The sequence below is a fragment of the Corvus brachyrhynchos genome, unplaced genomic scaffold, assembly GCF_000691975.1.
Source record: "Corvus brachyrhynchos isolate BGI_N302 unplaced genomic scaffold, ASM69197v1 scaffold80, whole genome shotgun sequence".
Lineage (NCBI taxonomy): Eukaryota > Metazoa > Chordata > Aves > Passeriformes > Corvidae > Corvus > Corvus brachyrhynchos.
The window spans coordinates 1,302,565-1,311,392 of record NW_008236769.1 but is presented as its reverse complement, the minus strand read 5'-3'; the positions used below and the strand labels follow the sequence as shown (position 1 = coordinate 1,311,392).

Sequence of the window (8,828 nt, the reverse complement as noted above, 5' to 3'; positions counted from 1 at the left end):
CTGGAGCGACAGGCCCGGGTGAGCCCTGACCTGCCGCTGTGCCCCCACGCACGCCTCCCTTCCGCGCTGCCCCTCCCCGGCGCTTTGTTCCCGGCCGTCGCTCCCGGCCCGTGTGGCCTCCGCGGGGGCAGGGGGTCCGGGGCTTCCCGGTGCCACTCGTCCCTTCCCTCTTTTCCTCCTCCCGCTCCTGTTCCTCCTCGGCGGGGCCGGAGAGCCGTGTGTTTGGTTTCTAGAGCCGTGTTTATTGTGTCTTCCTTTGGGAGCCAAGGATTTCGCAGTGAATATGAAGACTATACGTCTGAAATCTCACTTCCTCAAATAGAGGTCCTGAAACGAATTGGTTTTTTAATCTTTAATTTGGAGAGCTTTAAATTCCACCCACCCTCCCCCGCTCCTCTAGTGCCCCTGAGAAAATGAGGATTTGGTGAAAAGAAGGGAAAATAAATGAAAAAAAACCACGCATGGAAGTACATTTTAGTAGCTGGGAAAACAGTTGCTTTATTTAATATTTAATAACTTATCCGTACTTGAAGCCAGATTTTCATATTTCAGCTGAATTTAATTTAGTACGTTTCAGATTAAAATTGCGTCAGTTTTCGTCATCATAATAATCTAGTCATGGTGCTGTAACAAATATTGTGCCTTACTGAAATATTTTGGGTTGGGTTTTATAAAATCTTGTGCTTTTCCTGTTGTTTTTTTTTTTCCCCCCCCAACATTGCTTAAAATTATACGGGGCTTTTTTGTTGGTGTTTTTATTTTTTTTTAGGATGCCATGTCCATTATGTGTCCATTAGTTTTGTTGCATTTTTAAATGAAACATGATTTTCCTCTTTGAATGTCCCTAAAGCTTTCTATAGCAAGTGACATCACTGCCTGTCTTTTGTTTGTTTTGTATTTAAATTTGATGATTTGGTCTCTAAATACTTTTATCAATGTGTGTCTGCCTTGCTTCTGTTTACAGGGCTTTCTAAGTATTTGAGTAAGCAAATGTGCATGACTTGAAGGGGGCTGGAATTATGGGAGAGGTTAGAGGCTGGGTTCTGCTAAATGTTGGGAAGTTGAGTATCCTAAATAGCCTGACATGAGGAGTGGAGAGCAGACCTTGTCCTCAAAACAGTGAACTCTCCTTTAATAACTCCGTTACTGCTTACAACAAACCCGTAGGCGCTCCCTTCCGCGTGCATTCTTTCATCCCTGTCTCTGGCAGGGCCTGATTTCACAGTCATTTTACACTTTGCATGGGTTTTTTGAGACAGGAGGAAGCATGGAGAAGAAGAAAAAGTGTTTATATAGGTCAAATGACCATTCTAGTCATATGGAGTGCTAAGGGGAAAGAAAAGAAACAGGGCAACAAATATTCAAGTTTATTCTTAGGAGTTGTGTTTGAAAGGTTTATAATAGAATATTGAATCAGAGCTATGGATTAGTGTAGTGATCAGAAAGTTTATAGATACATCAATGATGGGATTTCTCAATCAAATGAATTCTCTCTTGGAGATTGTAGTTTAAATTAGTAGGGCCAAATGTACACCGTGTTTGTCAGGAATCTGTGTGTTCATGATAGAAAGGGTTTTCTTATTGACCTTGCATGCATGTATGTTCTTTCCTGTATGGGAGACTTGTATTTTTAGACATGCTAGTGCTATACCATGCATTGGAGTGGCTTGTCTCATGTCCATCCTTTAGCAGCTCTGCAGAATTCTGAAGGTTTCTGAGTTTTGCTTCACTCTGTATTAAATTAGTGCTTGATATTCCTCACATTACATGGGGTATTGCTGGAGTTGCACTGTCAAATATGAAATCTTAGCTGTTGCTGTGCATCACACCTGAACTCCAGTTTACTGGTAGGATGTGATGGGGCTTTTTGTCTGCTGGTTAACAATGCTCGATCTGCACCATTTGTGATTTTGAAGGGTGGTCCCATTTTAGGGGATTTCAAACGATTTTGGGAGATGCACACTGTATTTTGAGAACTCTTTGGTATCACTTCAGTGCTATAGAGTGAAACTTACTTTTGTTTTGGGTATTTATACTGCAGTTATACTTCACAAATATTCTTCATCTCTTAGCGTAGGAAATGATGTTGCTGATATTTGTTCCTCAAAAATATTTACTGTCTCAGAAAACATTAGAGTCAAAATGGATCTTAATGTCCATTAAAATATTGCCTGAAATTTTGAGAACATATAGTCTTACAAACAGTATTTTAGTTATTAACAAAAACTATGTTTTGTAAATTCATCTCTTCTTTTATTGTCTAGGAAGGAGAGCTCAGAATGAACAGTTTCATTGATGAGTTAATAGAATTTTGGGGAAAACACAGTATCCTGACATTATTTGTGAGAGGTGATAGAGTAGCCCTGTGGTTATGAACTGATCAAACCAGTGCTTTGCTTGGCTGTCACTGGGAGCCTGAGCTAGTGTCAAGGGCTGTGATACACAATCTCTTTGAAATAACTTTGGCATGGGCATCAAATGATTTGCTGTCACAGCTTGACCTCTGGGGATACCAAGATAATCACATTTTTATCCCAAGGATTGAAGTAGAGGGAGTGTCATATGCTTGTAAGTGATGAATGAATAAATAAATAAATGTTAGGTTAATTTCTGTAGGTTGAGTTTTGATATATTGATAATATTACTGCAGTTAATAAGAGAGATTAATGCGGAAAAGAGTGCTAATGTGCCTTCCATTTGCTTTGGAATTTCTCCTGAACATATTTTGTAAGGTATTTGAAAGGAAAGAGTAACAGTCACAAAGAACCAAAATATTAGGTAGTAACTTTTCGACAGGTAGAATTGCTGCTGGGGTTAGTGGGGTAGCAGAGGAGATATCTCATTTTCTGAGCACAACTTCACTGTGCAAGTTTGTAATTAAATTTGTTTGTTTTTATCTTAATTTTTCTCTTCTCTGTCTGAATTGCAAATGTTTTTAAGGTAGAGATTTAGAGGTGTCTAGAAAAACTAAGACATGGACATCTTCAAGGACAAAATGCAGTTTTAAAACAAATTATTTTGTGAAATCTTGCTTCAATTCTGTTTTAGGGAAAATCTGTGTCAGTGAACTGACAATAAAAATGAACAGTTCAGAGAAATGAAAAATATGCTACCACTTTAGCACATTTTCATTTTGCAGCCAATTCAGAAACTTTGTTCTTCATAGTGTTTGAAGGAATTTGAGCTTTATTAATCAATATTAATTTTTGTCCCATGCAAACTTCTAATAGAAATCAATCTAACTCAGAGTTGCCCAGGACCTCTAGTGACCAGAGGCAAATAACAAGTAAAGTTAAAAAAAATCCGAACAAAACCAGACAACAAACAAAAGCTTCAGTAGTTTATTCCTGGAGAACTTCTCAAAAACAGGATGAGGCAATAAAATGAAAGATAAATGTTCTAAATTATGTTTCAAATGGAACGAGGAAGACTCACAGTGCAAGGAGTCCCCATGGGCATTGTCTATGTAAATGTTCTCAAATCTGTTTCTTGTGGGTATGTCTGGAGTTGGACAACCTGAAAGGGCACTTAAAGAAAAGCACGATAAGGGCTGTTAAAGTAGGTAAAGAGGGGTAATGTAAGTGCAGAAATCAGGCCTGATACCCCATCCCACCCCACTGTAGCAATTAAGTTTGAGAGTGAGAATAGATTGTAGGCGGTACCTGAAGGTATGAAGAATGGTGGAGAGGAGATGTCATGATCAGAAATACTGTCTGGAGGAGGGGAATGTGCCATCATTCTTTGAGCAGACCTGTGGTAGAACCAGAAGGGTTTAAGGACAATACTGATCAAAGGGAGAGGTAAGGGTCTTTACAAGACTTCAGATGGGGCAAAGGAGGAGAGGACTTGCTTTGGGAGCACTAGGAACATTGGAGCTGGAGTAGTGCCTGACTGTGCTTCTAAAGAGAGTGTAGGTAAATAAGCTTAGAATAATTTAGGTGGAGTGAATGGTTTGCAAGATATCTTAGCATATTGTTTTCATGACATTTTTTGCTGTGAAAAAAAAATTGATACCAATCTCAATTGAAATAAAAGATCAAATTAAGGAGGAGAATGTTTCTGTGCAATGTAGCATTTATTTAATAAAAATTAGCAAACAAATGTAGGTTCATGAGTCATCATGGATAATTAATGGTTCATTTTCATGCATTGTATTTGGCAAAGGATTTACTATACCTGCTGATAGAGCTTGTACCTTTAAGTGTTTCAGCTGTAATATTTGTATTACAGTGAATTTTAAATTGAATGCAGTTGAGTATGTGCTGATCAGATGATGGAGTTCAGAAGCAATGCAAGCTTGATTGGTAGAGTAGTACTTTTTTAGTAATGTGGAATACTAAAGTTTTTTGCCTTGTGTATTTTATTTTCAGCAGTAGTTTTATATACAGATAAAACCTAGAAAATTTATTAAACGCTAAAATTACATTATTAAAATATATCCTCATATCTTTTAGCGCAGCATAGCATTTGAAGCTGTTTACTCCTGTATGAGGCTGATTGTAGCTCTCTATATCTAATAGGTTATTTTTACTTGTAAAATAAGTACTTTATAAGAAAGTTCACAGTACTTTTTCCCTTAGTGTAGTTCATGTAGAAATGTAGAAGGGTTGGAAAATGACAGTGTAATCAGGGTTTCACACTTATTGAAATATGTTTAGTTAGGCTCAGAATGATTCCTCTTTCTGTTACAGCAATGTATAACCAAAACTAAAATCTCTCCCTTGAAGTTGCAGGGTTTTAAGTTTTTAGCAAGTGTTTATGTAAAAGTTGTTGTGGTTGTGCTTGAAGTTGTTTTTATCAAATCAGCTTGATCCTGATAAAGTCCAGTTATGGTAGAATGGAGTATATAAGGAAAGGTGAATATTTATTAGCTTTCATTGGATTTACTTCTTCTAAAGATGGATTATATTTGGGGATTGTGCTTTATTGTAATTTGGGAAATAATAGCAATAAAACTGAAAAACATTGTGCACTTGTGTAAAATCATAATGAACAGTAATAAATGGTTTGAGAGGGTACATGTTTCTCTAAACAAAAAAGGCATAATTTTATGGTGGATGTAAAAATATTTAGATTGTGTAAAGTTATTTGCAGAACTGTTTGTGGCAGGATAAAAATACATGTTCACTTGATGCAGTTCCACATTTCAGTATAGTTGGATCACTTCTCTGCAGTGTTTATTCTTGTTGAGAATAGAAGTAGTTTAACACAGGAGTTATGCTGGAACACTTTGTTCTGTCAAGCCTCCTCTTTGTAGTATGTTGCTGGTCCTCTAGCTATTTTCCTATACTTCTTTGAGTGCTGTGGTTGATTGATCATGTCTTGCATCATCAATGCTGCTCCAGTCATGATGACTGAATGCCACTTTCAACTTTCAAATTTAGATGCTAATTTGCCAATAGGTTGATCTCTGTGTTGAGTTCCTCTGTGAATCAATTTACTATTTCCACCAGCCTGTTAATCTTACTGTTGTGCTATCCTTTTGCTTGCTTTAAGCTACATCAGTGTTGAGTGTTTGGATTTTCTTCCATCTTGGCATCCAGATGGAGAGTACAGAGAGTACATTTAGAGTATCACTTAGGTGGTGACTGCCCAGATCTCAGGATACCTTTCCAAAATCAAAGATGTACACACAAGATTGCTAGAGGTACCTTAGCCACCAGCAAATTTGGCAAAATTTTGGAAGTCCCCAAACTATCCTACTGTGCTGTACAGCTGAAGAGTTGGGGGTGCCAAGAAATGCTGTAATGATATCTTGTTTTATGAAGGAATGTGGAAGAGACAGATGCTTCTTGATTTGCAAGAAGCTGACCAGCACTGTAGAGGAACACAGACATCCAACACCTGGACCTTGGTGCCCTATCTATAAGATTATGCACAATGCTAGTTTTACAGGGAAAAATTGTTAGGCATTAACATTTATTAAAAATAATTGTTATTTCTTGCTGAAATGTGCTACTTTCATTCCTGTTTCCTTTCAGGGCTCTGTATTGGCCTGACTCAGCCTCTGAATACTTGACTTACTCCCTGTTCTAGCTTTCACCCTTTGCCTTCATGGATTGTTCCTCTATATTGCTCACTCTCTATTGCCCTGCTTGCGATAGTCTCCTTATAGTAACAGATACTATTTTTCTTATAGAAGTAAGATACTCTTTCATCAAGATGTGTGTATTGAAATTGGTAGTTCTACCTGGGTGTTTGCTGCATTTTGATCATGCAGGAAATTAATTCCGTTCATGAGTATAAATCAGTGTGGGTTTTTTTCCCAATAACTATTAGCCAGGCATTTTTATCTGCATAAAGTTGTAGTAATGCTTTTTTATATAAATAAAATTCTGTCAACATATTTTTCATTCTACCAAAAAATTGCAGGGGATAGCAATGCAAATGAGACTTAGTCAGTATGTTGTACCACACAGTTTAAAACAAACCAACCCTACCTGAAATATAAACACCTAAATGTGTTTTCCAGCACAGTACAACACAGAAATAAGTTAGATCAGTTAATCCGAAGGAAAAGCAAGATTATGTGGGAGACCTGGACTAATAATTTTGGAACATCAGCTCTGCTAAGTTCCCTTGATTCCTCAGTTTAGTTCCCATAAACACCCATATAAATTCCAATGAGGTACCATACTGTTAAGTTACAGCAAAACAGTTCTGAAGAGAGTTCCTTTCACTTACCAAAGTGAGTATTTTCCCTTGTTGTGTTACACAGAGCTAGAGTATGGTCTGTGTTAAAGCTGGGTGCAGCTGCCGGCTGGACTGTTTGCCACATTCTCAGGTATCTAATTTCTGATTTGAAAAGTGATCAGCTGTCCAGTGGGCAATGAGTCCCAACAGTTTCTGTGGCTCTCTTGTTCGGCTTAGCACTTAGGAATGTATTGATCATAGTACGGAAGTAAACAAAAGGGAGAGTGTAAATGGGAGGAGGCTTTTGCAATTGAGCCCTGAACTGGTAAAAGTGGAGACAAAAGTGGCTCCATAATCTGGGGGGGGAATTTTCACATTTCATATGTGAAAATTTGTCTCAGTAGAGCTTTTTTCAGCCAAGAGAAGGGAAAGGACATGCTAAAGATGCTAAAGATAGATGTTTTGATAAATTAAAAATTAGCCCAAGAATATTGGCTGCAGCCAAAAAGTGGAGACAAAAGTGGCTCCATAATCTGGGGGGGGAATTTTCACATTTCATATGTGAAAATTTGTCTCAGTAGAGCTTTTTTCAGCCAAGAGAAGGGAAAGGACATGCTAAAGATGCTAAAGATAGATGTTTTGATAAATTAAAAATTAGCCCAAGAATATTGGCTGCAGCTGCAGCAGGGCTAGGAATAATGACGTAGAACTTGACTGAATACATGAGCATGAAGAGGCAAAGGTGGAGGTTGATGCACTAATGTAATCCTTGGAGAAAACTTTCCCTGTGCTCTCCTGTTTCCATTTTGACTGCCTTTCTGCTGCATACAGGAGAGTAGCTGGATTTTATGTTCTGCAGCTGGGGAACAGGCTCTGTTGGGAACAATGGTTTACAAGAAAGACCCCTGTTGTTCTTTTGGCTTGACAGGGAAAATGGGAAGTAGTCTGTGGACTGAACTCCTTAATGCCTTTTAATGCAGTATGCTGTATCAATTTCCAGAATTGCCAGGAATCTCCAAAAATTCCCCTGTTCTTGTAGATTGTACTGGAGCTTTCTTTTCTTGCGTGATTCATCTGTCAATGAGTTGTATTTGTGAGGGGGTTTTTTTGCATATCTAAAAAGTGTACCGGGCCTAACAGATAAACACCCCATGGACCTTGAGATTAGAATTAGCCATATATAACTCAAAGACAAAGCTAACATTTACAAAAAGGTGCACAAAATCTTCTGAGGAACAGTATGGCAAAATCTGCCCTGCTTGATGTGTGTTACTTTATTTAAAATTCCTATAGGAGACGTACAAAACCACTGCCTTGCAGCAGAAAAAACCCTCAGCCTGACAAACGTTGTCCAAAAAGGATGTAGGGCTTTCCATCGAAGTAGCTTCAGAAGGAATCCTTCATAAAATACTCCTTGAGGTTTTTGCTTAAAAGGGTGTTTTGTGAGCTGCCCTAGAACTCCCATAAAAGTCTTTGTTTCCCTGACATTAGCAATGATCCTTAGCCAGCTTTTACCATAGTGCTGAATGGAATATGTGTCTGTCATCTGACATGAGAGTTATGCAACTCACCACACCTTATAGTCTGTGCTTATGATGACCTTTCTTTCTCAGAAGCATGCTTACAGTCTCTTTGCTATTGCAATCGATAAACCAAACAGAAATGCCTTCCTTACCTGTAGTGGCAAGGGGACTTGAAAGAGGAGCAGAAATGCTGGTGCTGTCATTCTCTGCATTGTTGTCCATTCCTCTTTTCATCTGGGGAAAATGGAAAGGTTTCCTTAAAATTCTGCATTGTGAATTCACCTAGACCACCTTTTTCAGTGCAGAAACACCCTTTCCTATGTATAAACTGTAAGGCAATTTATAGGATTTTGGAGTTGTGTGTGAAGGACTTAAAGCACACCATGCTGTCAGCAGTGCTGTTAGGGCTGACAAATTGCACAAGTTGGTGAAAGATTATTTTTAATTGCAGGATAACTTACTGCAATAGAATCAGTATCTGATATGCCTACGGCGTATTGTTGAGTAGCTTTTGGTAAGAGATGTCTCACATTTCTATGTAGATGATAGGGCCATATGCTTGTAACATATGCCTGGAGCTGTCATGGCTGTGGAGTAAGTTGCACACAGATCTTCCGGTGTTATTTTCAAGTTAGCAGCCAGGGTTGCTATTTGTTTTCTAAACTTTTAGCT

General features: G+C 38.3%; 1 protein-coding gene and 1 long non-coding RNA gene across 2 annotated transcripts in view; one reads left to right on the top strand and one right to left on the bottom strand.

Moving 5' to 3' along the window:
• The first annotated feature begins 6 nt into the window (after positions 1-6).
• The window catches only part of TBC1D19 (TBC1 domain family member 19), a 46,720-nt gene continuing 37,898 nt past the window's right edge, over positions 7-8,828 (top strand). The window contains exon 1 of the mRNA XM_008645008.2: positions 7-18. The gene's annotated coding sequence lies outside the window, so the exon portion shown is untranslated. The remainder of the gene's footprint in view (positions 19-8,828) is intronic.
• Positions 3,188-8,537, bottom strand: LOC108445030. The gene is made up of 3 exons (XR_001859759.1): positions 8,309-8,537; positions 3,663-3,751; positions 3,188-3,527 (listed from the first exon to the last, which is right to left on the bottom strand). It is a non-coding gene; the product is annotated as an uncharacterized LOC108445030 (long non-coding RNA).